This window comes from Dreissena polymorpha, chromosome 10 (assembly GCF_020536995.1).
Source record: "Dreissena polymorpha isolate Duluth1 chromosome 10, UMN_Dpol_1.0, whole genome shotgun sequence".
NCBI classification, from domain to species: Eukaryota; Metazoa; Mollusca; class Bivalvia; order Myida; family Dreissenidae; genus Dreissena; species Dreissena polymorpha.
In genome coordinates, this window is record NC_068364.1 from 49,749,527 (window position 1) to 49,776,831 (window position 27,305).

At 35.3% G+C, this 27,305-nt stretch overlaps 1 long non-coding RNA gene across 1 annotated transcript in view; it reads right to left on the reverse strand.

The window, feature by feature from the left end:
• Positions 1 to 402: 402 nt before the first annotated feature.
• The window catches only part of LOC127848102 (uncharacterized), a 186,160-nt gene continuing 159,257 nt past the window's right edge, over positions 403 to 27,305 (reverse strand). Inside the window, exon 3 of the long non-coding RNA XR_008034354.1 lies at positions 403 to 1,242. This is a non-coding gene — a long non-coding RNA (uncharacterized LOC127848102). The remainder of the gene's footprint in view (positions 1,243 to 27,305) is intronic.

The window sequence follows — 27,305 nt, forward strand, 5'->3', positions numbered from 1 at the left end:
CAGCCTAAATCCAGCGTTTTCCATTCCTTTTCCATGCTTTTCCATCCAAGGCTGGAAAATGCTTGGAAAAAAAGTCCACGTTTCATGGACATTTCTAGAACAAAACCCTGGAAAACCCTGGAAACTGTTTCAAATTCCAGGGATTACCATGGAATTCCATGTTATACCATGGATTTCCAGCCTAAGTTCCATGATTACCCTGGACAATGTACACCCGGGTATAATGTATGACAAACAATATCCAGTTGCTATCTTCAATATTGCAAAAGTTATGACCAATATTATAGTTTTGGGATGACAGAGTGACATAATGACAGAGTGACAGAATGACAGACAGACAGGTCATTAACAATATACCCCGATCAATCGATCCGGGGACATTACAACAACAAAGGGCAATAACTCTTAAACAAGAGTGCCAAACTGTCACAAGATACGCCCGTTTTAAGACTTTGGACAACTTGATAACTTTACCATGACCCATATTTGAACTTGACCTACATATCATCTAGACACAACTTCTGACCAAAGTTGGTGAAGATCTGATGAAAACTACTTCAATTAGAGAGCAGACACCATGCTAAATGCTTGAAATGCACTACGGGACCTCGTGACCTAGTTTTTAACCTGGCAAGACCCATATTTGAACTTGACCTACATGTAGATATTGTCTAGACACAACTTCTGACCAAAGTTGGTGAAGATCGGATGAAAACTACTTCAATTAGAGAGCACTTGCTAAATGCTTGAAATGGTTTAAGTGACCCTGTGACCTAGTTTTTGACCTGGAATGACCCATATTCCAACTTGACCTAAATACTGTCTAGATACAACTTCTGACCAAGTTTGGTGAAGATTGGATGAAAACTACTTCAATTAGAGAGTGGACACCATGCTAAATGCTTGAAATGCACTAAGTGACCCTGTGACCTAGTTTTTGACCCAGCATGACCCATATTCGAACTTGACCTAGATATTGTCTAGATACAACTTCTGACCAAGTTTGGTGAAGATCGGATGAATACAATTTGAATTAGAGTCCGGACAAAGTGGCGCCGTTGAAAATGCACTAATTGACCCTATGACCTAGTTTTTGACCCGGCATGACCCATATTCGAACTTGGCCTATATATCAACTAGATGCAACTGCTGACCAAGTTTGGTGAAGATCGGATGAATACAATTTGAAATAGAGTCCGGACAAAGTGGCCCCTTTGAAAATGCACTTATTGACCCTATGACCTAGTTTTTGACCCGGCATGACCCATATTCGAACTTGGCCTAGATATCAACTAGATGCAACTGCTGACCAAGTTTGGTGAAGATCGGATGAATACAATTTGAATTAGAGTCCGGACAAAGTGATGCCTTCCGCCCGCCGCCCGCCCGCCGCCAAGGGGTTTCACATAAAACGTCCCGTATTTATACGGGCGTATAAAAAGTGCAGGGTTATGGTTCTTGTGCATTGCACATCTTCCCATTAATTTCTACACAACCATGAAGTTTCATGTTTAAATCTTGTAGCATATCTGAGATATAGCCCTGAAAAGTTATATCCCAAAACAACAAACACTTTTCACTATCAATAGACCATCTGTCTATAATCTTCCGTGTTAAGAAGAACACTCACTGTTCTCAAGCACTGGTTTAAGTGTGTGGTTATGACTTGGTATTAAAAACTTCCTTGTGCAGTATTTAGAGGTTGAATATTAAATTACAAGAATGTAATTTGACCATACAAATTGTTCAATTAAAACTTCCAATAGCATTTGCATTGTCTGTGCTCTAAACTTCGAAATGGTGTTGTTAAGTCTGAGAAAACATCACACACTTAATAATGTAGTACAGTGACCCCGCGTTTATCCAGACACGTCTGTTCTGGTAGAAATTTTCTAATAAACAAATCTTCCGGATTATCGAACCAGTGCCTTTTCGAGAGTTAAATATTTACCTTATGACATAAACCTTATGTTTATGTACATTTACATACTTATTTCGCATCAAAAATGATATTTTCTTATTACGCAGACATTTAATTTGTTGAAAACAATAATTGAAGTAGAGCTTTGTCACAGATGTGACATATTCCCCCACGTGCCGCATTGACACAGACTATTTTGCATGTTGTCTTCACAAAACAAGAGAAACTAATTTATGGTGATTTTTAAGAATTATTATGCCATTATCATTTATAGCCATTTTGACCTTTGAACTCTTGAATTTTTTCACATGACACACAGGCCAATGACTGTGAACAAAATTAATGAACAGAGTCATTTTAAAATCTCACAATGAATGACATTATATAGTTCTGGCACAGACAAGCTCATTTATGTCCATTTGTTACCTTTGAACTCAAAGTATGACCTACACCTTGGATATATAAACGTAATTCGTTCGCTTGACACACCGTCCAATGATGGTGAACAAAAGAGCCAAATGATTTTAAAAACTCACAATAAACGACATAGTTATGGACCCAAGCTCATTTATGGCTATTTTTTACCTTTGAACTCAAAGTGTGACCTTGACCTTGGAGATATCAACGTAATTCTTTCGCGCGACACACCGTCCAATGATGGTAAGCAAATGTGCCAAAAGATTTTAAAAACTCACAATGAACGACATAGTTATGGCCCCGACAAGCTCATTTAAGGCCATTTTTTACCTTTGAACTCAAAGTGTGACATTACCCTTGGAGATATCGACGTAATTCTTTCGCACGACACACCATACAATGATGGTGATAAAATGTGCCAAATGATTTTAAATTCTCAAAATGAACAACATAGTTATGGCAAGGACAAGCTCATTTATTGCCATATTTGACCTTTGAACTTTAAGTGTGACCTTGACCTTGGAGATATCGACGTAATTCTTTGGCACAACACACCGTCCAATGATGGTGAACAAATGTGTCAAATGATTTTAAAATCTCACAATGAATGACATAAGAGTTATGGCCCGGACAAGCATTTGACCTTTGAACTCCAAGTGTGACCTTGACCTTTGAGATATCAACATACTTTTTTCACATGCCACAAGTACCAAGTCATTTTAAAATCTAACGATAAATAACATAGTTATGGTCCGGACAAACTTTCAGTTTAAAACACACTAAGTGACCCCGTGACCTAGTTTTTTACCTGGCATGACCCATATTCAAACTTGACCTTCACATCATCTAGATACAACTTCTGACCAAGTTTGGTGAAGATCAGATGAAATTTCAGGACAGACCGACAGACCGACCGACAGACGGACAGACCGACAAAGTGACTCCTATATAGCCCCCATTACCAATGGTAATTGGCGTATAATAAAATGTTTGTAAAACAATATAATACTAAAACGTGTAACCGAAATTGTACATGTACACACATCTAGGGTGTTGAAGGCAAATGACAATAAAATATAAAACTGCGAAATGATTAAAATAGCGACAGGTAATGTTTGATGTGTTTTAAACGGATTGCTTAAATAATCCTCGCACAACTTTTCACGCACGATGACGGTCTGATTGTAATCAGCGTCTTAATTGGTCGCGTGTTCAGCTCATTAAAGACCTTTAAGAATATCATTGTATCATTTAAGATGCATTGTGTAATGCCGACATCAATCTTAGTTTTAAGTCGGAGTCGAATCATGTTTAGTCACGCCTTTTAGCTTTAGCGCCTAAACACAATAATATTTTACACCTCGGTGAGCGAGCTTTTGTTTAAACGATGGGATAGCAATTAAGCCTAAAACGACAATACTTCGAGCCTCGGTGATTGCGCTTTTGTTTATACGGCGGGTGGGCGATTAAGCCCCCATGTTGGGAAGCATCCCTATTAACGAGACATAATTACAGCTAAATACACAGATCGGTGTCGCAAATTCCCAAGATTCCGGACTTAACGGGGCAAAATATTGCATAATAAATCCGTTCCCCTTGACTTACGCCTGCATCACGAGATTTCCGGACTATCGAGATCTGGATAAACGCGGGGTCACTGTATTTATATTAATGCAAATGTGGAAAGTGAAAGTAAAAGCACAACAATGATAATATTTAACAAAATAGATTCATTAACAGTGATTTTTTTTGCCAGAAATTACAGCCGATATTCGGCTGCTTCCCAATTGCAAAAAATGACGTTTTTTCCCAAAAATTTGATTAAAATTTCCCAAAAAAAGACAAAATTTTCCCAATAAAGTCAATAAGATTACAATGTTATTAAGCAATCATTTCGAACGAGTGCCGATCGAGTTGCCGAGTCGTCGCCGAACAACAACTGACTTACGTATTGTTCGCGAATTTAGCCGAATACAATTTTACGTTGCTATCCACATCTCTCTCTATATTGCGGAGGATACCGTCGATAGTCGATGTATCTCGATTGTAAACGCCTGTTTTTACACACGCCCAAGATGGCGGCAAGCAGACGAGAAATTTGCGATGAGCGGCGAAAATGATAAATAACATTCAAATTAACAATGGATATCATATGGTTATTACGGAATAATTTAATGCGTTTGTCAATTAACGCAAAATATAACGTTTGAGATAAAAACAACAAATATTTATTACAAATCTTCACAGTGAATGTGCATCACGGAAATCAGTGTTGGGAAATTGGAATTAGTCTACTGTTACTCACAAAGTTAATGCATTTAAGATGAGTATCGTTCGAAAATGGAAAGAGACAAACATGATATGATTTATATGTGAGTGGATCTGTGTAAAATCAGATTCATATGCATATTCTGCTTTATTATGTTTGTCACGCTTTACAGTTTACTGAAATAGCATTGAAGTGCAAGATGTTGAAAGGTAAAGAAATGAAATAAATTATTTTAACTCCATATAATACATCATTAACATAGCAAGACCACTAAAGCGTTTTTTTTATAAATATTTGTTAATGTTTTCACCATATGATATTTAATTTAAAAGAATACTGAATTAAATTCTTACTGTTAAAGAGGTTATGATTAAATGGTATATTTAAGAATCTATATAGATTATTGCAAGTTCAATATGAATTTGGAAGAATATTACCTTAACATTGTCTTCATTGTAAGAACACATTAAATTAGTACTTTATAATATAAAAATGCTGTCAAACATACTTTAATAATTTTAATTCTGTTCTTATAGATCTAATCATATTTATAATGTTTCCCAATTTCATGGTTTATCGCGCTATTTTTCCCAATTTCATGGTTTATCGCGCTAATTTTCCCAATCCAAAAGGCACAGGCTGTAAGAAAAAAAATCAAAAAAAATCACTGATTAAATTGATTCTACAATACTCTAAATTAAGTATTGCTTACAGTCCTTATCATATAAGAAAAACAAGAATATAAGTAAAACTTATCAATGCTCCCCAATAATGCTCTATTATATGGGTTTATTTTAAGAATGAGTTCCAGATAAAGGCAATATATGTGCAAATCAATGAGCCAGAACAATTAGTTATATCTGCATTGAGAAAAATTGTAAAGGAAAAACCTGACAATTTGAACAAGTCCACCCTAACAGGACACTGTGATCAGTTTCACCATATAGGGATCATGATCAAGTTTCTGAGATATTTGTGTAGAGTATTTAAGAAAACATTATGCACAAATTATACATATCAGAATTATAAACAAGACCTTCAGATGACAGCGCGCTCTACTATTCGAGTGCATGACAGTATAACATAAGCCAGCATAAAGAAATTGTTTATATTCAATAATTTATAATGGAAGATCTTTCAAAAGTAAAAAAAGGAAAACAAAAAAATTGGGGGGGGGGGGGGGGGGGGGGGGGGGGGGCGGGGGGTAGGGGGGTGAGAGGGGGGTATAATGTGGGGTGTGGGCATTTATTAGACGATCTTTCAAAAATAAAAAAAAATGTTTTTTTTTGGCGGGTGGGGTAGGGGGGTTGAGAAGGGGGTATAATGTGGGGTGGGGTCATTTATAAATCTTTCAAAAATAAAAAAAGGAAAAAAAATTGGGGCGGATGGAAGGTGAGGGGAGGGAGGCAGGGATTCTGGGTTGGGGCGTGGGGTATTGTTTGGGTGGAATCCATTGTGGTATTCAGGTAAGTGTTGTTTTGTCAAAGTATTAATAAAATCTGATCATAAATAAAGAAGTTATGGCAATTAATTTAAGCAAAATGTTTAATTATCTAAGTATAAAAGGGGCAATAATTATGTCAAAATGCTTGATACAGTCGTCTGCTCTTGTTTATAGGTTGGGGTCATGTTAGTAAACAAGTATGCAAAATGCAATATGTCAAGGGACATAGGAAATATTTGGGGTAGTGCGCAAACTTTAACATAGATTTATCAAAAATATGCATATTCTTAGTATAAAAGGGGCAATAATTATGTCAAAATGCTTGATACAGTCGTCTGCTCTTGTTTATAGGTTGGGGTCATGTTGGTAAATAAGTATGCAAAATATGAAAGCAATATGTCAAGGGACATTGAAAATATTTGGGGTAGTACGAAAACTTTAACATTTGCACGCAAACGCCAACGCGAACGCTAACGCCAACACTGGGGTGAGTAGGATAGCTCCACTATATATATTTCATATATAATAGTCGAGCTAAAAAGCATTAATAATACAAACAAGGGACACGCACAGAAATCAGGTATTCCAAATTTAATAAATTTTTCAATCAATGTTATAATATATTAAATCATATAAATAGTATTTTAATAATCTATCAGATTAATTGAGTGTCTGTATTATTGGCTGATGTTTTAAGCAATTATATTTGTTCATTTTATTTATTATAAATATATATGTATATTCAACATGTACAATTTAAAAACTTGCACTTTCCGACCAGCATAACTTTTCATTTGGGAAGCAGTACTGAGTAGCAAGCATAAAAGAGTCGGGAATCAGTACTGAGATGTAAGCTGGGAAGCAGTAATGAGTAGTAAGCATGAAAGAGACACATTGGAAAACCATGAGAATTTCGGGAATCAGTACTGAGCAGTAAGCATGAAAAAGCAGAGAATCAGTACTGAGTAGTAAGCATGAACGAACCACACTGAAAACCATGAGAATATCGGGAATCAGTACCGAGTAGTAAGAATGAAAGAACCTCTATGGAAAACCATGAGAATATCGGGAATCAGTACGGAGTAGTAAGCTTGAAAGAGCCGGGAATCAGAACTGAGTAGTAAACATGGAAGAGCCGGGAAATAGTACTGAGTAGAAAGCAGGGAATCAGTACTGAGTAGTAAGCAGGAAATCAGTACTGAGTAGTAAGCATGAAAGAGCCGGGAATCAGTACTGAGTAGTAAGCATGAAAGAGCCGGGAATCAGTACTGAGTAGTAAGCATGAAAGAGCCGGGAATCAGTATTGAGTTGTTAACAGGGAATCAGTACTGAGTTGTAAGCAGGGAATCAGTACTGAGTAGTGAGCATGAAATAACCAAAATGGAAAGCCATGAGAATATCGGGAAGCAGTACTGAGTAGTCAGCATGAAAGAGCCGGGAATCAGAACTGAGTAGTAAGCATGAAAGAGCCACAATGGAAAACCATGAGAATATTGGTATGCCATGGTTGAAGACAAGACCATCAAGGGGTTAATTTGGTAAACATGTTACTTCTAGAATGCACTTTTTTTTCTATTTGACATAGCAATCTAGTTTTTGGACCTAGTTTTGTAATAGACATATTTTGTATTTAGACCAATGTTCTGACAAAGTTTCGTGAATATTTGAAATAAATATAATCTCTAGTGTTTTAACAGTGTAAGTTTTGATAACGGGCAATGCATGTTTAACAATGGGAATAATTGTCATCACAAAATCACTACGTAAGCACATTGTGCTAATGTTAGCTAAGAAGAAAACAAGCTAGGTACATCTGTATTAGAATTGACAGAGCACTGTGAACAGGGTTTTTATTCAACGAGTTTGTAAATAGGCTGGGGTCCTTGGCGTTACAAGGCGTTTGACTGAAACTGGTTAATCATATTAATTTTTTTCTGCTTAAATTAACTATAAACTTGACTATAAAAGTGTTTCAGCATAATAATACAATAATGTACATATTGAATATTCTGAAAACAAAGTTGTTGACCGAACTGGGGCTTTCATTCCATAAAAGCAAAATACTTTTTTCTAGTGCATACTCACAATGGGGGTATTGTTTTAGTCTGTGTATGCTCCCGACATCACTTAAGTTTTGATTGAACACTTCTCACTATCAACAGACCAGCTGTCAATAATCTTCCTTGTTATTGAAGAAGAACACTAATGGTTTTCAAGCAGCAGTAAAGTGTGCAGGAATGACTAAGTATTAAAATCTTCCTTCTGCAGTACGTAGATGGTGTATATGTAGAGGGTGAATATTAAATTATTACAATTGTAATGTTATCATAGCAAATTCAACTAAAAGTTGGAATTGCTTATAGTCAATGTTAACTTTATACTGTAGTATTCCTGTTTTATGTTAAATCACTATTGATGAACATATTAATATACTTAAATCTAATTTCCATGTCAGCCAGCAATTTAGAATTTTATCAAATAATATATTACGTTAAAAAGTACTACATGTTGTGTATAGATGATTGCTTCCGAATGTAGTTACCCTTTACCACTTTGATGCACATTTTGACTCATTTGAAGTCCCTTAGAAAGTTTAATTTAATACAATACCTTTCTTACTCGTTTTAAGTTTAAAGGCTTCATTTCCAACCATGAGCCACTGCATGATGAGCAGCAAACAGCATAAAACCTGAAGAGCATGCGAGTTACTCGCAGGATGTTCTGGTTTTATGATGGTTCCAAAAGCCATTTTCACTTTTATTTCAAGTGGCATGATATTAAGAAACTTTTTTTAGGTTTAAACAAGATATGTGCTTGTCAGATACACAATGTCCCCATTTGGACCGCTTTGAATCTATATATTTGACCTTTGACCTTGAAGGATGACCTTGACCTTTCACCGATCAAAATATGCAGCTCCATGAGATACACATGCATGCCAAATATCAACTTGCTATCTTCAATATATTGCAAAAGTATTCATAAAATGAGCGATTTTGGTCCATATATTTGACCTCTGACCTTGAAGGATGACCTTGACCTTTCACCACTCAAAATGTGCCGCTCCATGAGATACACATGCATGCCAAATATCAAGTTGTTATCTTGAATATTGAAAACGTTATTGCAAATGTTTAAGTTGGAGCAAAGAAACAAACACTGTCAAAAACAAACTAACAGACAGGGCAAAAACAATATGTCAACCATTATTATAAGTGGTGGGGGACATAAAAATATATTATCTAGATCTCTGATGTACGTTGCCATAGAGGTGACATTTACTCCTCTTTTGTTTTAAATGCAATCCTCTTTTTCTATCGCGCTCCCACGACATAATAACTCGATGGAACGAATTAGCTATGTCGTGGGAATGACTTACTGAGTCGAGAAAATGAGTGTAGATAAGAGGTGTATATTATATCGAGTAATAAAGAGGGATGCAAAACTAAATGCATGAGAGAGGCAATGAAAATAAAAGCAGTGCTTTAAATAAAGGAGGATTGCACAAAACAATATACTGCACTCCTCTTTTATTTTGTTTTGCACTCCTCTGTTTTCAATCTCGATTTTTTCCCTATACTTAGTAAGCCTTCCCCACGACATAGCTAACTTGTAACATTCCCACGAAAAATAAGTCGATCCCCTCAATCGGTTAGCTGACAAGCCAATAACCACATTAGCTAAAACTATTTTTAGAGGACCAAAATACAAGATGCAAGGAATATACTAAAGCAAAGAATATTTAACAGTCATTTTGTTATACAAATTGTGTGAACCTCTTTTTGTGACCAGCTTATACAACTGCATTCAAATTTAAACCGCTGTTGTAGAGAATCACTATGCATTTACAACATTAGACATAAATTTACAAAACCTAAGTGACAAGCCCGTTCAGAATATAGCATGTAAAAGTAGTTTTTTTTGGTCTATCTAAGTGTTTAAAAGGATGTGGTCCATGGAGTTCGGAATGTAATCTAGACTCCAGGATCATAACTATCATTTAGGATGTAAGTCAACATACAAAATAGTAAACCTATTAGCTTTGCATGTTGAGGGCGCTGATGGTGCATAGTATGTTGATATTTATAAAATCTACATAAACCATGTGACCCTTAACCATTCAGACCAAGTTTCTTTTGACTAAAACAAAATATAGCATTTATAGTGTCTATAAGTTTTTCTAAGCATTTAAATGGTAACCTAAGTTTTTAATACACTTCACTTAGAATTGACAGTTTTTGTGATATTGCTATGATACAAATTCGGACCAATGAATCATAAGAGTAGCTTCTACAGTTTCAACAATTTTTGCGCAACCTTTAACCTGTTGACCAGTTTTTATATCCATTGACCCAAATTTTACCGAGACCTAAATATTTTTCAGATAAACAGTTTTATTTCTATAGTGAAATTATGTGCATGAATTCGCTTGGAATATGTTTTTATTTGCCTTATCTTAATGTCGGAGTTTGCTTTACTAGATCTGTACTGTAACTGTGATCTACTTTTAGTGATTTTTTTCACCTTATTGGGAAGGGGTCCGGTACACATGCCCTTGGGAATTTTTCGCGTCATGAAACCATCAGATTGGGAAACAAGAGGGCCTGAAAGGCCCAAAGTCGTTCACCTGAGATAACAAGATATTATTGCAGGGGTGTCAATTGTCCCAAATTTGAAATCCTGAAAATCAAGCCGAGAGTCTGAGGCCGTAGGATAAAGGGAAGAGAGCCCCCCCCGAGCCCCTAGCTTATTGTTCTTTTTTTATAGTCTTTCTAGGTGCAATTTCTGGTGAGAACAATGCAAAATATTTTAAACCAAACCATCCGTAACACCGCATGTGTATTTGTCATTCTAAACAAATGATATTAAGAACTTCAAAATTAAATTAAAATCGACAAACCATACCGTATCCGAAAACAACTGTCCGAAAACATGTCGCGATACATCATTTGCAAATGAAATAAAATATGCATATCATTTGACTGCAGAATAAGTAAACCAGTAACCGGTAACCTAGCAAATACGCAGTCAATATGTAATTTGATTAACATATTGTTTTAAAATATGATATTGCAGTGCTTTACTTTGTCAGTTACTGCTCATGTCAGTGCTAGCCGCTTACCAATCAGAAATCAATAAATAAAATCAGTACCATGCGCAAATGTCCGGAATTCCGACGATGCTATAACAACATTCGTTCTGAAATGATCCCGCACTAAAAGAATTTTGTCCCTACCCCCACCCGCCTTAAACAAACTCATTGATTTTACATTCACCTCAAAATCAACCCTGGACGGCTCAAATCCGGATTTCCGGAATAATCCGGAAAATTGACACCCCTGTATTGGGACAAATCTTCTGACCAAGTTTCACGAATATCGGAAAATAAATGTGGCCTCTAGAGTGTTAACAAGGTTTTACTATAGCCATATAAGGAAAAATGCCCCGCCCCCTGGCAGCCATGTTTTTCAACCAACCGGCATCATTTTAAAACTCGTCCAAGATATTATCTGGATGAATCTTCTGACCAAGTTTCATGAAGATCAGACAGTAAATGTGGCCTCTAGAGTGTTAACAAGATTTTACTATAGACATATATAGCCATATAAGGAAAAATGCCCTGCCCCTTGGCCATGTTTTTCAAGCAAACGTAACCATTTTCTAACTCAACCAAGATATCATTGAAACCAATCTTCTGACCAAATTTCATGAAGATTGGACAATAAATGTGGACTCTAGAGAGTTAACAAGGCAAATGTTGACTGCGCACAACGGACGACGGACAAAATGCAATCACAAAAGCTCACCATGAGCACGCTGTGCTCAGGTGAGCTTAAATGAGTCGCGAAATCTCCCAATTGGGAAAATCAAGTTGTGATTGTACCAATTGAAGAATGGTATTTTAATGAATTTGCCTACACCATCTTCAACTTGTCCCACTGTTTCCAGTGTTTCATGAGCACCATTGCTCGGTGCATAGACTTTGTCATCAACATACTCAAGTATCATAGGACTTGTACAAATAGCTTCGTCATGTTCGTCATCAATCTGCATTTGGCTACTGTCATCTTGGACAATTTTTGTTGCAATTTGGGTGTGGTGTTGTCATGAAAACACATTAATTAATGCAAAATCAGAATACTTGAAGAAATTGTAAAATTATGTTTCTATGCATAGATATAGTACACTATTATCATATTTTCTTTGGCTGGGCACTTGTGCGTTCAAAAAATAAAATCATATATCATCTGAGCAACATGTTATTCTGACAGGTTAACTGTATCGTCAATGATCCATAGTCAATACTTTTGACAAACATTAAAATGTTCTCTATGTTATGTCTATTGCTTGGTTTGACACATTAGTAATAAATTGATTTTTGTTCTCTTGTGAGAAATGTTAGCAATATATTTTTTTCCAAGTTGAAACTCTTTGTCAATAACAATTGTTCCATGTCACATGCCCGCAGGATTCCCTACAATGTCTGAAATTTTAACGCATTTCACGAAAATGCAATTACCGTAAAAAGTTGTGTATAAGGCGCACTTTTTTACCCCAAAATTTCATTTTAAAAACTTGATGCGCGTTATGCACAACAACAGCCATGCCAAGACATTTTTTCGCTGTCAGTTACCCAGTAGCGGTAATTCGCATCATTCTGTTTTCCGGTGTTTTAACTGTAACTATGATAATAATAGTGTTATATTGACGATCTGAATAAGATGAACAAACATTATAAAGTTAACATATATATTTTCTATCTTTTTCAGGTACGTACAGAGCATTGAAATCAAATAAATTTGAAGAAGAGAATGAAAAACGAGGAAGCCATTTTTATTTAAATGTTATCGTTTACTTTTCCCACAATATTATACCCTACTGTACTAGGGTTACACAATTTATTTGGGGGCACTTGTCGATTTACAATAGTATGTCGGCAAGGTATTTCCCGATATATTTAAGATTATTTTTCTTGCTTTTCAAATGTGTTAATAAAATTGATGCTTTGTTTGTGTACACGTTTTCATACGTCTTGTCAAGATTGAGGATGTGATTATTGAGCAATTTGCGTCACCTGTCAAGTTTTGTGTAGCTGGGCTATTATCAAAACATGCGAACCGGCAAACGGCTTCACACCTCCATTGTTTGTTTATCGCCGGTAATGTCGTGATGGTGTTGAGAAGTTTGAGTCGTTAAAGTCTCCTGTCAATTTTAGACACTCGAAAAGAACGCATGATATCGGCATTGTAAATAAAACGCGCGGTTGTGAATTAGTCATGCATGAATAACCAGGTGACAATACCAATCAATAATGTCAGTTTCTTAGTTATAACTAATCCATCCGTTATGTGTACTCCACGATAAAATCGTGGACAGTTACTTCGGAGACATATGATGAAAACCTTGATGGTATCCTCGTGGAAAGTGTGCATTTCATGCATAATTCATTTAAATCCAAACATTTATTTTTACGCATAATATGATTTAAAAAAAACACCAACTAGTTGTATCGTTTTCGTCTTAAAAATAATTTATAATTGAAGCAATAAAAGAATAAGTAAGATCGGCAATGTAAATATAACGATTTTCAGTTAGCCTGCGGTACGGAATTTTTCCCCCGATTTTTTTGCTTCAAAAACTTTTTTTCCCGATTTTTTAGCTTTAAAAAGTAGATGCGCGTTATACATAAATGCGCGTTATACACAACGTTTTACGGTAAATCAATTTGTAAAGAAAGAATCAAACAATATTTAAACTTATAAATGGATAAGACTACAAAATCAACTCCAGATTGCTGCATTTATCTGGCTATCGGTCATCACCACATTACTCATGTGTTTTCTTATTCAAGCTATTTCCGTTGTAAAAGTGCATGCTTTAATCTTATGTGATTTCTTTAAAGTGAATCTACACTGACTTTTTTAAAGGGGCCTTTTCATGTTTTGGTAAATTGACTTAATTAAACAAAGTTGTTTCAGATTCGCAAATTTTCGTTGCAGTAATGATATTTGTGAGGAAACAGAACTATTGAACATTTATCATTATCTAAAATATGCACTATATATGCACTTTTTGAGATTTTAAAAATCTGATAATTATAAAGCGTTGCAATGCAAAACGATTCAATAATTTGGAGTGTTCTGTTGTTGTCGTTATATTTTTTGAAACTACAACGATTGCTTATATAAAGTATAAAATACATCCCTGATTGTATAAGCACAGATGGCCGAGTGGTATAAGAGGTAGACTTTTACTCCAGGGGCCAGTGGTTCCAGTTGAGGGTTACTATTTAATGTTTATAATTGAATTTTTGCTTTTTTCCTGGAGCTTTTTAGATCCAATGTTTACATGTATCAATATAAAGCATTAAGTGACAAACTTCAATACATGCACAAATCTGTGAAAAAGCACTTAAACAAGGGATCTCAAGTTTGACTATACAATTTACTTATGGCCATATATGGTGTTGTAACTGTGGTTTATAAGCCGATCTTACGTCATAACAGTGGTTTCACCAATTTTATAATTTTCAATTCTTAACAAAAAGCAATTTTGTTGAATTGATATCCCCCGCCTTATCCTCATTAATATCTAAACACCTATGAAGTTTCATGTTGAAACTTATATAGTGTCTGAGATATAGCCCTAAACGTTAGGGACAGACAGACAGATGGACGGACTGATAGGCAGACTGATGACTGACGCACGGACAATGACAAAGCTATATCACTCCGCCTTTTGCATTTAAAGGGGCCTTTTCACAGATTTTGGCATTTTTTAACTTATTCATTAAATGCTTTATATCGATAAATGTAAACATTGGATCGTAAAAGCTCCAGTAAAAAATCAAGAATAAAATAAAAAAAAGGAAAAGAACATTACCCGGACCAGGTTTCGAACCAGTGACCCCTGGAGTCCTGCCAGAGTCCTGAAGTAAAAACGCTTTAGCCTACTGAGCTATTCTGCCGAGTACACATATTTGACGTATTTTATACCTTATATAAGCAATCTTCGTAGTTTCACAAAATTTAACGACAAAAACAGAACTCTCCAAATTATTCAATCGTTTCGCATTGCAACGCTTTATAATTTTTAGGTTTTAAAATCGTCAAAAGATGCATATAATGGCTATATTAGACCATGGTTAATGTTCAGTATTACTGTTTCCTCACAAATATCATAACTAAAACGAACATTTGCGAATCTGAAACAACTTTTTTCAATTTTGTCAATTCACCAAAGCGTGAAAAGATCCCTTTAAATAAGCATAACACGTTATCTGAGTGGGAAACACAATTTGCAAAATCAGAAATGCAAACAAAAAACAGCAACACATATTGTACTTTTGAATGTCAAATGTATGCTTTTGACAGTGTAAAGCTTAAAAGTACATGCCAAACAGTTTAGAAAGGCTGTTTTTTGTGACATATTGTGAATATATTCGATTTGTAAAACTCTTGCATCAAAATTGTGAGATGGCTGACCCATGCAGGTCACACTCAAAGAAGTAAAAAAGCCCATCAATATGTATAGGTTTTGATTGCAGAATATCTCCATGATTTATTGCAGTAAAACCACATGATTTATCGCAAAACATCCTTGAATTTTAGTCTATGTCTACAGAAAATAGGTCGCGGGTGTTTGTAGCAGGATAATTAACAAGACTATTGCCAAGCAATAAAAGTCCCCTACCGGCTCCACCATTGTCAGAAATTCCACTATTGTCAGAATATTTTTTTTATTTGTTGCCATAGAAACCAGAATTTTTGACATAGGAACACAATGAAATGACGTGCATAATATATCATATATATATATATATAATGGTCTATATTGCCATCTATCTATGTTCCAAGTTTCATGAAAAAATATTCAGAATTTTTAAAGTCATCGCAGGATCCAGAAAAAAACACCATTTTCAGCAGTATTTCTAGTCTATTTGTTGTCATAGCAACCAGAAATTTTGACGTAGGAACAAGATAAAATGACGTGCATAATGTCCATATTGTCACCTATCCATGTTTCACGTTTCATGAAAAAATATTCAGAACTTTTAAAGTCATCGCAGGATCCAGAAAAAAAAACACCATTTTCAGCAGTATTTCTAGTCTATTTGTTGCCATAGCAACCACAATTTTTGATGTAAGAACAAAATTAAATGACGTGCATAATGTCCATATTGCCACCTATCCGTATTCCAAGTTTCATGAAAAAATATAAAGAACTTTTAGAGTTATCGCAGGATCCAGAAACAAGATGTGTTTGTAAAACACAATGTCCCCCTATATAACGTTTCGTCTACAGAATGTAATAAGTCATGTAACTGACATTTTTATACATTTTTACTTTTTTCCATTTTTGTGTTTATTTAAGTGACATACATCAACTGTTAAAATATTAAGTCAACCTTTTTGGTAAAAATAGTGTTTTTACCAAATTTTCCAAATTAACATTACGAACAAATGTCATTTTCTGAATGTAAAAAGTAGCGTAACTGGCATTTTGTTCAATTTTCATGAGAAGCAAAAAACTGTTTTATTAAAACATGTTTTCGTACTCAAACTTTCTGATTAGTATTATAATAACACTTGAAAAACGAAACAAAACTCCAAAATTGATATGCCTTTTTTAAAACAATAAAAAATTAAGAAAGGGCCAGTTACCATAATTTCAATACTCAAATATTTTGAATGCAAAAAACCACGTAAGTGCTCTTACTGTATTTTAGAAAATGTCAGAAAATATGCATTCCTGAACAATTCACAGTTATTACATTCAGTAGACGGTTTGACCTTGAAGGATGACCTAGACCTTGATCCTTCACCACTCAAAATGTGCAGCTCCATGAGATACACATGCATTTCAAATATAAATTTGCTAGCTTCAATATTGCAGAAGTGACATTACATGAGCAATTTTGACCCATATATTTGACCTTAAAGGATGACCTTCAACTTTCACCACTCAAAAGGTGCAGCTCCATAAGATACACATGCATGCCATTATTAATATCAAGTTGCTATCTTCAATATTGCACAAGTATTCATAAAATAAGCGATTTGGGCCACATATATTTGACCTCTGACCTTGAAGGACTACCTTGACCTTGACCTTTCACCACTCAAAATGTGCAGCTCCATGAGATACGCATGCATGCCAAATATCAAGTTGCTATCTTCAATATTGCAAATCTACTCATAAAATGAGCGATTTTGGCTACATATATTTGACATCTGACCTTGAAGAATGACCTTGACCTTGACCTTTCACCACTCAAAATGTGCAGCTCCATGTGATACGTACACATGCATGCCAAATATCAAGTTGCTATCTTGACTATTGAAATACTGCAAAAGTGTACATTAAATGAGCGATTTTGACCCATATATTTGACCTTTGACCTTGACCTTTCACCACTCAAAATGAGCAGCTTCATGAGATACATATGCATGCCAAATATCAAATTGCTATCTTCAATATTGCAAAAGTTATTGCAAATGTTAAAGTTGGCGCAAACCAACCAACAGACCAACCAACCAACAGAGCAACCAACAGACCAACCAACAGACAGGGCAAAAACAATATCATAAACATCACCATTTTAAGCAGTATTTCTAGTCTATTTGTTGCCATAGCAACTGGAATTTTTGATGTAGGAACAAAATGAAATGACGTGCGTAATGTCCATATTGCCATCTATCCATATTCCAAGTTTCATGAAAAAATACTAAGAACTTTTAGAGTTATCGCAGGATCCAGAAAAGTGTGACGGACTGGCGGACGGACGGATACAAAACCATAAGTCCCCTCCAGTGAAACTGGTAGGGGACTAATTAAAACAAAATTAACTAGAGCTTTGTCACAGACCTGACGTATACCTCCACATGCTGCATTGACACAGACTATTTTGCATGCTGTCTTCACAAAACAAGAGAACCTAACTTATGGCAAGTTTTAAGAATTATTATGCCATTTTCATTTATCGCCATTTTGAACTTTTAATTCTTGAATTCTTTCACATGACACGCCGTCCAATGACTTTGAAAAAAACATTGAATAAAACATTGATATAGTTATGGCTCGGACAAGATAATTTAATATGGCCATTTTTGACCTTTGAACTAAAAGTATACTGACCTTGGCCTTGGAGATATCCACACAATTTTTTCGAGCGACACACCGTCCAATGATGGTGAACAAATGTGCCAAATGATTTTAAAATCTCGCAATGAACGACATAGTAATGGCCCGGACAAGCTCATTTATGGCCTTTTACCTTTAAGCTCAAACTGTATGACCTTGACATTTAAGATATCGACGTAATTCTTTCTCAGGACACACCGTCCGCTGATGGTGAACACATATGGCAAATTATTTTAAAATCTCACAATGAACAACAAAGTAATGGCCAGGACAAGCTCTTGAATTTTGAACTCCAAGTATGACCTTGGCCTTGGACATATCGACGTACCACACCGTCCCTTGATGGTGAACAAATGTACCAAGTCATTTTAAAATCTGACAATAAATGACATAGTTATGGTCCGGACAAAATTTCTGGACAGACAGACCGACAGACAGACCGACTGACAAAGTGACTCCTATATAGGCCCTATTACCAATGGTGAAATTATAATGTTAATTGCAGTAAAATTTTTAACTCATTAAAATTCACTTATGACTTCAATTTGAACCAAAACGTTTGCTCAAGACATTATTATAAGGCAAAAGGGACAATATTTATTGAATCTAGGTATGAAAACCATTGACATAAATGATAACAATTGTATATGCAGTTATATGCAAGTACTATACTGTCATAGATGATCTAGGAGAAAACATAGCACATTGATATATTTTATGTTAACATATACATGTCCGTCAATTACAATTTGTTTGCAAAGTTTATTGTGGGGCTTGTTTGAACTTGCATAATAAGAGTGCGGATTGAATCTTCTAAATACAAACCTCTTGAACCAATGCTTAGTAATACTAAAAATACTTTTCCAAGTAAGAAGTAACAATGAAAGCATTGTTAATTGAGTGTGTCTTTCACTAGCCCGCCTAAAATCTTCCTTGTTACGGAGAACACTAATTGTTATAAACTAGTGGCTGAAGTGTGTATTCTTGACTCTGTATTGAACCACTAAAGAACAATGTACCATACATCCTCCTCCAGTCTGAATGTTTAAATATCAAAAGTGCTTTTTGAAAGAGGCAATAACAAAATTTCCAACTAAAAGTGTTTTTTTTATAGATTGAACAATTTCAGGCATAAATGTTGTAAAAGAAAAGTTGGATTTCAGACTGAAATCTGCAAACAAAACTAGAGCTTTGTCACAGACGTGACGTATACCCTCATGTGCCGCATTGACACAGACTATTTTGCATGCTTTCTTCACAAAACAAGAGAATCTAATTTATGGCAATTTGGAAGAATTATTATGCAATTATCATTTAAAGCCATTTTGACCATTGAACTCTTGAATTCTTTCACATGACACGCCGTCCAATGACTGTGAACAAAATTAATTTACAGAGTCATTTTAAAATCTAAAATAAACCACATAGTTCATGGCCCGGACAAGCTCATTTATGGCAATTTTTTACCTTCGAACTCAAAGTGTGACCTTGACCTTGGAGATATCGACGTAATTCTTTCTCAGGACACACCGTCCAATGATGGTGAACAAATGTGCAGAATGATTTTAAAATCTCACAATGAATGACATAGTTATGGCCCGGACAAGCTCATTTATGGCCATTTTGACCATTGAACTCAAAGTGTGACCTTGACCTTGACGATATTGACGTAATTCTTTTCTTGCGACACACCTTCCAATGATGGTGAACAAATGTGCCAAATGATTTTTAAATCTCACAATGAACGACATAGTTATGGCCCAGACAAGCTCATTTATGGCCATTTTTGACCTTTGAACTCCATGTGTGACCTTGACCTTTGAGATATCAACGTAATTCTTTCACACGACACACTGTCAAATGATGGTGAATAAATGTGTTGAATTATTTTAAAATCTCACAATGAATGACATAGTTATGGCCCGGACAAGCTCATTTTGTGACTATTTTTTACCTTTGAGATATTGACGTAGTTCTTTTGCACAACACACCGTCCGTTGATGATGAGTAACTGTGCCGAATGATTTTAAAATCTTACAATGAACGACATATGAACGACATAGTTATTGCCTTGACAAGCTCATTTAAGGCCATTTTTTTATCTTTTAACTCAAAGTGTGACCTTGACCTTGGATATATCGACATAATTCTTTCGCGCGACTCACCGTCCAATGATGGTGAACAAATTTGCCAAATGATTTTAAAATCTCACAATAAATGATAAAGTTATGGCCCAGAAAAGCATTTGACCTTTGAACTCCAGGGGTGACCTTGACCTTGGAGATATCAACGTACTTTTTTCACATGACACACCGTCCCATTAGGGTAAACAAATGTACCAAATAATTATAAAATCTAACGATAAATATCAAAGTTTTGGTCCGGTTAAACTTTCTGTTTAAAACTCACTAAGTGTCCCCGCGACCTAGTTTTTGACTTGGCATGACCCATATTCAAACATGACCTAGACAGTATCTACATACAAATTGTGACCAAGTTTGGTGAAGATCGGATGAAGTTTCGGTACAGACCGACAGAGCGACAGACCAACCGACCGACAGACCAACCGAAAGACCGACAAAGTGACTCCTATATAGCTCCCATTACCAATGTTAATGGGGGTATAATAAAAAATTCTTACACAAAAAAAGAGAACAAATGTAAATATGTATGTGCCGCTTTCAGTCCATTTCATACAGAACTAGATATGTCACAGACACTCATCCCCCATGGACACAGTCAAATTTAATCAAATATAAATTATAACCAAAAAATCTTCTTAATATACTTAATACTTGAGCAAAATACTACAAAGTGTCATATTTTTATGAAGCACACATATATATATATCTCAACACATGAAAAATGACAGACATAATTTTGCAATAATTGATTGCACAAAAAATGCCTCCCTTTAAGATCACTTAAATATGATCTTTCTTAGGCTGTTGAGTGAAATTTGCCAGCATTTAAAGAAAAGTTGAGTTAAAAAACATATGTTTTTAAATTAACATATTCTTCCAAAGAAACTAGAAATGCGTCACATTTGACACTGATGACCCCATGGTACATGTTTGGACACACACAGATCGACTATTATATTCTACAAATGGCAAACAAGGGACAAAATGGTCACAAAACCAGGTTTTCAGTTGAAAAAAGTGTGATAAAGGGAGACAATTCAAAATGTGTATTGTTAACCCCCTTGTGTAAAATCGACCTTGATTTCAATTAGAAAAAAAACAAGAGATGTGTTCATCAGAAACACAATGCCCCCTATTGCGCCTCTTTGAAATAAATAAAAACAATATTTATTTTTTTACCTTTGACCTTGAAGGATGACCTTGACCTTGAAATTCCAACAATCAAAATGTGCAGCTTCATGAGAACGCCGCTTTGAAATTTTTATTTTTTTTACTATTGTTTTTATTTTATTTTTTACCTTTGACCTTGAAGGATGACCTAGACCTTGAACTTTCACCACTCAAAATGTGCAGCTTCATGAGAATGCCACTTTGAAATTATTTTTTTCTACCTTTGACCTTGAAGGATGACTTTGACCTTGAACTTCCACCACTCAAAATGTGCAGCTTCATGAGATACACATGCATGCCAAATATCAAGTTTCTATCTTCGATAAGGCCAACGTTAAACTTGAAGTTTTTTTTTTGGACGGACGGACAGACAGACTGACATACACACATACTGACGGACAGTTCAACTGCTATATGCCACCCTACCGAAAGCATAAAAAGTCTGATAAAGAGAGACAACTCAAAATCAAAATGAGCATTGTTACTGATTATTCATAGTTACATAGTTGTTTCAAAATCAATATATTTTTAGTTGTGGCGACCTTGACCTTGGAGATATTGAAGTAATTCTTTAGCGCAACACACCGTCCAATAATGTTGAACAAATGAGCCATATGATTTTAAAATCTCACAATGATTCACAAAGTAATGGCTCAGACAAGCTCATTTATGGCCATTTTTGACCTTCAAACTCAACTTGTGACCTTGACCTTGGAGATATCGACGTAATTCTTTCGCACAACACACTGCCTGATGGTGGTGAACAAATGTGCCAAATTTTTTTAAATCTGACAATGAACGACAAAGTTATGGCCCTGACAAGCTCATTTATGGCCATTTTTGACCTTCAAACTCAAATTGTGAACTTGACCTTGGAGATATCGACGTAATTCTTTCGCGTGACACACTGTCTAATGATGGTAAACAAATGTGCCAAATGTTTTTAAAATTTGACAATGAACGACAAAGTTATGGCCCCGACAAGCTTGTTCCGCCCGCCAGCCCACCAGCCCGCCCGCCGACATCCCCAATCTAATAACCAGTTTTTTCCTTCGGAAAACCTGGTTAAAAACACAAAGGGCCATAACTCAGCACAAATTGGTGGCTGCCAAAATTCCGTTCTTTAATGATGTAATTAAACTATGAAAGTTATGGAAAGATTCACACAGAAGTAAAAGAGGAAATAATAAAACACATTTTGAGAATATATATTCTTAAGCGGAAAAAAACAGACACAAGGCCATAATTTTGGCAACACTCCACACATCAAAATTCCTTTCTTTAATATCATTTAAACATAAGGCTTCTCTTCAGTACTTAATCAGCTCAGAATAGAGGTTGTCCACTCCTGCAGATTTCCCTGCCTACAGACTACGCACTCTCTCCTCCACCTCTTCCTTTAGTAAGCAAGGACAATCGTCAACCACTTTCTGGTCTGAGATCGTACTGACAGAGAAAGCGCGCTGGTCAAAGCAGGTAGTTAAAGTAGTCGCTAGGTTAGATTTGAACAAAATACTATAAAGGACCACTGATGATGTGACATAACAACTATTAAATCTGTGCTTTTTGATGAAAATACGCTTGGCGGTTTGGAGCTAATTGACAAATGACCTCTTACAAATGACAACAGACGACACGCCCCTGGGCCAGCTACTACCATAGCTCACCGCATTTTGTACTCAGGTGTTAAAAAAGAACCAGTACATTCGTTGAATTCATATCCCCCGAAACATAAATTGAGTTGTGGATGGGTGCAAATCCTTTGATATAAAGGTATACTCATAAATAATAATTAAGTGTATGATAATTGGTTTATGAATTCTCCTCATTGATATCTTTACACCCATGAATTTACAAACATGTTGAAATATGGTATTGTATCTGAGATATAGCCTTGAAAAGTTACATCATACAAAAACAGCCAATGGCATTAACTATGAGTTAAGAAAATGCAGGGTCATGGTTATGTTCATGTAACTTCTTTTCATTGATAACTTCACATCCATGAATTATCATATCTGAGATATAACCATGAAAAATTCCATTGTACAAAAACAACAAAAGACAATAACTCTAATTTAAGAAAGTGAAGGGTCATGGTTCTTAGTCACGGAACTTTTCCTAATTAATATTGATACACCCATGAAGTTTCATGTTGAAATCTTGCATGGCATCTGCGAAAAAGCGCTAAAATGTTCCATGATACGGAAACAAACAAAGGGCAATAACTCTTATTAAAGAAAGTTTGAGTTATGTGTATTGTGCATGGCAATTCTCCTTATTGATATCTACACACCCATGAAGCGCCATGTTGATATCTTATATAGTTTCTTAGATATAGCCCTAACAAGCTTTGTGACAGAAAGATGGACGAACTGACCGACTAACAGACGGAAAAGGCCATTTCTATATCCATCAGCCTTTGCGGGGCATAACAAGGACCATTATTCTGCCAAAAAGTGTTTCAGTTAAATCCTCTTTACAAGCATATACATATAAAAGCCATCCAACTGTGAAAATTTGAAATAGATCCACCCAGTAGCAATAAAACAAAAGAGATACACAGCATAAGTTTGGAGACGGACGTTATCAAGGACGAACTTACGGATGGACAGTTTGATTGACAGGTACATTGCTAAATGCCTCCCACTCGGTGGGCCAATAAAATAATAAAAAATGACAAAATTCTGCCAAAACAGGTCAAAGCACAAATTCCTTTCTATATGATTATATTTACATTAAGGTCATTCTACTATAAAAGTGTGAGCAAAATCGGCTCAGCAGTATAGGAGGTCGAGTTAAGTACACACTTTCGAGGCCTAAATAGTCCATTGAAAAATCAAAGCGCTGAAGGCACTGAAGTTGTTTGCAATTGCATAATATAAGATGCAATTCATTTTCCAAAATTAATCACAAGATTGAAATAAACACAAGTCATTCAAATTTATAAAGAGTGAGTCTTTCTCGGCACGGATGCGGCAGTTATCAGGTTCATTGTACCTAAAAAAACTTGCTTGAAAAACGTGGTATTAATCTTGGTATATCAAAAGCAAACAAGAAATTAAGCTGTGAAAGTTTTTTACAAACATCTGGCACAACTTAAGGAGGAATTGAGTACACAAAATATTTGGGCTTATATATTATTGAAAATCATACAATGGGCCATAATTCTGCCACAACTGGTTGCAGCCAAAATGTCTTTACATGTATTTACGAATATTTGCACACCAATGTATTTCAGCTGTGAAAGTTTGAGCATGATCCACCCACAAATTGAAAACACATTCTTGATATCGGACACGGAAATAAAAAGTCCTTTTATTAATTTAATAGCAATTACTAGGTAAACAACCCAAGTATTCAATTTGGGATTGAAATATTCGATAATTAAGTGTTTCATTACCAGTAATGTCATGGTATCGCCATTTTGAAACAAGAGCACCGCATTACGGATGCCACGCTCGGCTGCGAAAGCTTGTCAGAATTTTTTTCTTTTTTTTTTTAGAGGTCACAGTGACCATGACCTTTGACCTAGTGACCCAAAATGGGTGTGGCGTGTAGAACTCATCAAGGTGCAACTACATATGAAGTTTGAAAGTTGTAGGTGGCAGCACTTTGATTTTAGAGCCTATGTTAAAGTTTGATATTAGAAGTCACAGTGACCTTGACCTTTGACTTAGTGACCCAAAAATGGGTGTGGCGTGTAGAACTCATCAAGGTGCATCTACATATGAAGTTTCAAAGTTGTAGGTGGAAGCACTTTGATTTTAGAGCCAATTTTAAGGTTTTAGCACGACGCCTACGGCGGACGTGCTGGCTATGACAATAGCTCGGGTTTTCTCCGAAAACAGCCTCGCTAAAAATAAATTTTACAAGTAAATGTCTTTAAATGAGACAACTGTCAATAAAATTATAACTGACAAGATGTTTGTCCTAAATATACCCAGTTTTTTTTTTCACTATTTTTAGAATGGGGCTGGTTCACTTTGATTTGAGAAGTATCACGTCTTATGTACTAAAATTTTGTGATTAATCTTGTTAATTTCATGCTAACAAATACTTTATAACGTATAATAAAAGTATTGCAATATGATATTGTATAAGGTTCAACTTAAAGAGCTGGATTTGGAGATAATTAAAATTTGTATCCTTATAATAAAAAAACTTGTTTGAAAAATTTCAATTGGGAATTTGTAGGTCCCATTTGGGAAAATATATATACTTCTTTCAATATGGAATGGGCCCCCATACCGGACCCAAATTTGAACAAAAAAACCCACTGATACCATAGCAGGACAAATATGATTGGTTAATTGTCTTCTGGGCCCTTAATTTTTGCACCATGTAAACTATATTTATTCGGTCAAAAACACACATTCTTTATTTAACATTAAGTTTAACACTATCATTATAAATAAACTGTCAGGGCCCTCAATCTGTCAAATCCACGGCCGAAATTCGGCCGCATCCCCCCCCCCTGAAAAGTATACTTTTTTCCCCTTTTTGGGGGAAAAATTCCCCCTAAAAAAAAAAATTTTTTTTTTTTTTTTTTTTTTTTTTTATAGATAGATGTCTCATGATTATAATATCTCAATTCTATTTTAATTTAATCTTGTCAAACATACTTAATTATGAAATAAGCAATGAATATAGTGCAAACATGTACAAATGTAATAATTAGATAGTAAGTAAAAAATCCCCCAAAAAGGGAAATGCCGCGAAAATTCCCCCTGCGACCCGCTTCCCCTTAAATGGATTGAGGGCCCTGACTGTTCTGTGAATAATTCCATGAAATACCACCCCAAATATACATCAGTGAAATACCGCCCCATATTCACATCAGTGAAATACCACCCCATATTTACATGTACATCAGTGAATTATCATCCGATATTTACACAAATGAAATACCACCCCATATTAACATCAGTGAAATACCACCCCATATTTACATGTACATCAGTGAATTATCATCCGATATTTACACTAATGAAATACCACCCCATATTTACATCAGTGAAATACCACCCCATATTAACATCAGTGAATTACCACCCCATAATTACATCAGTGAAATACCACCCCATATTTGTTGCGTAAATGCAAAGTTTTTGTTGTTGTGAAAGTTAGTTTTAATTAAGTTACATTTCTAACTAGAAGTGTTATGCAAAATGTGCATGGTTCACGGACGATCATGCCTTTTCCGACCATTCCTGTAGGGCCCCATTTCCGCCCCATTCCCAATCTAAAAAAAAAAATTTTAATAAAGAGCTTTTTCATTTATCTTTTGTTAGTTAAGAAAGCTTAAATTCATAAAATGCACAGAAAAATGCTCAAATTTAAGTGCCTGGTTGACCACCACTAGAAGGCCTGTTGGCTTCACATTTTGGCTTGTTGGCTCAAAAGTTATTGAGATCCCTGCATACCACCCCAAATTTACATCAGTGAAATATTACCCCATATTTACAACAGTGAAATACCACTCCACATTAACATCAGTGAAAATAACCTCAATCTTTAATGTTATTTTTTCGTAGCGCCCCCCCCCCTTCTCTTTTGTGCGAATGTTTTATCTAGCGCAGTATGGTTCCTTTTTCAGTTATTAATGTTTTTCTGTCCCTGACAACCACAATTGAATGCTGATGGGGCAAAGGTCCTGCAATAAATATTTTATTGAATCTTTATTAAATTTTATAAAATTATTTATTTAAATAATTAAGTAAGCCTTGTTCCAGCATCAAATATATATATATATATATATATATATATGTATATATATATATATATATATATATA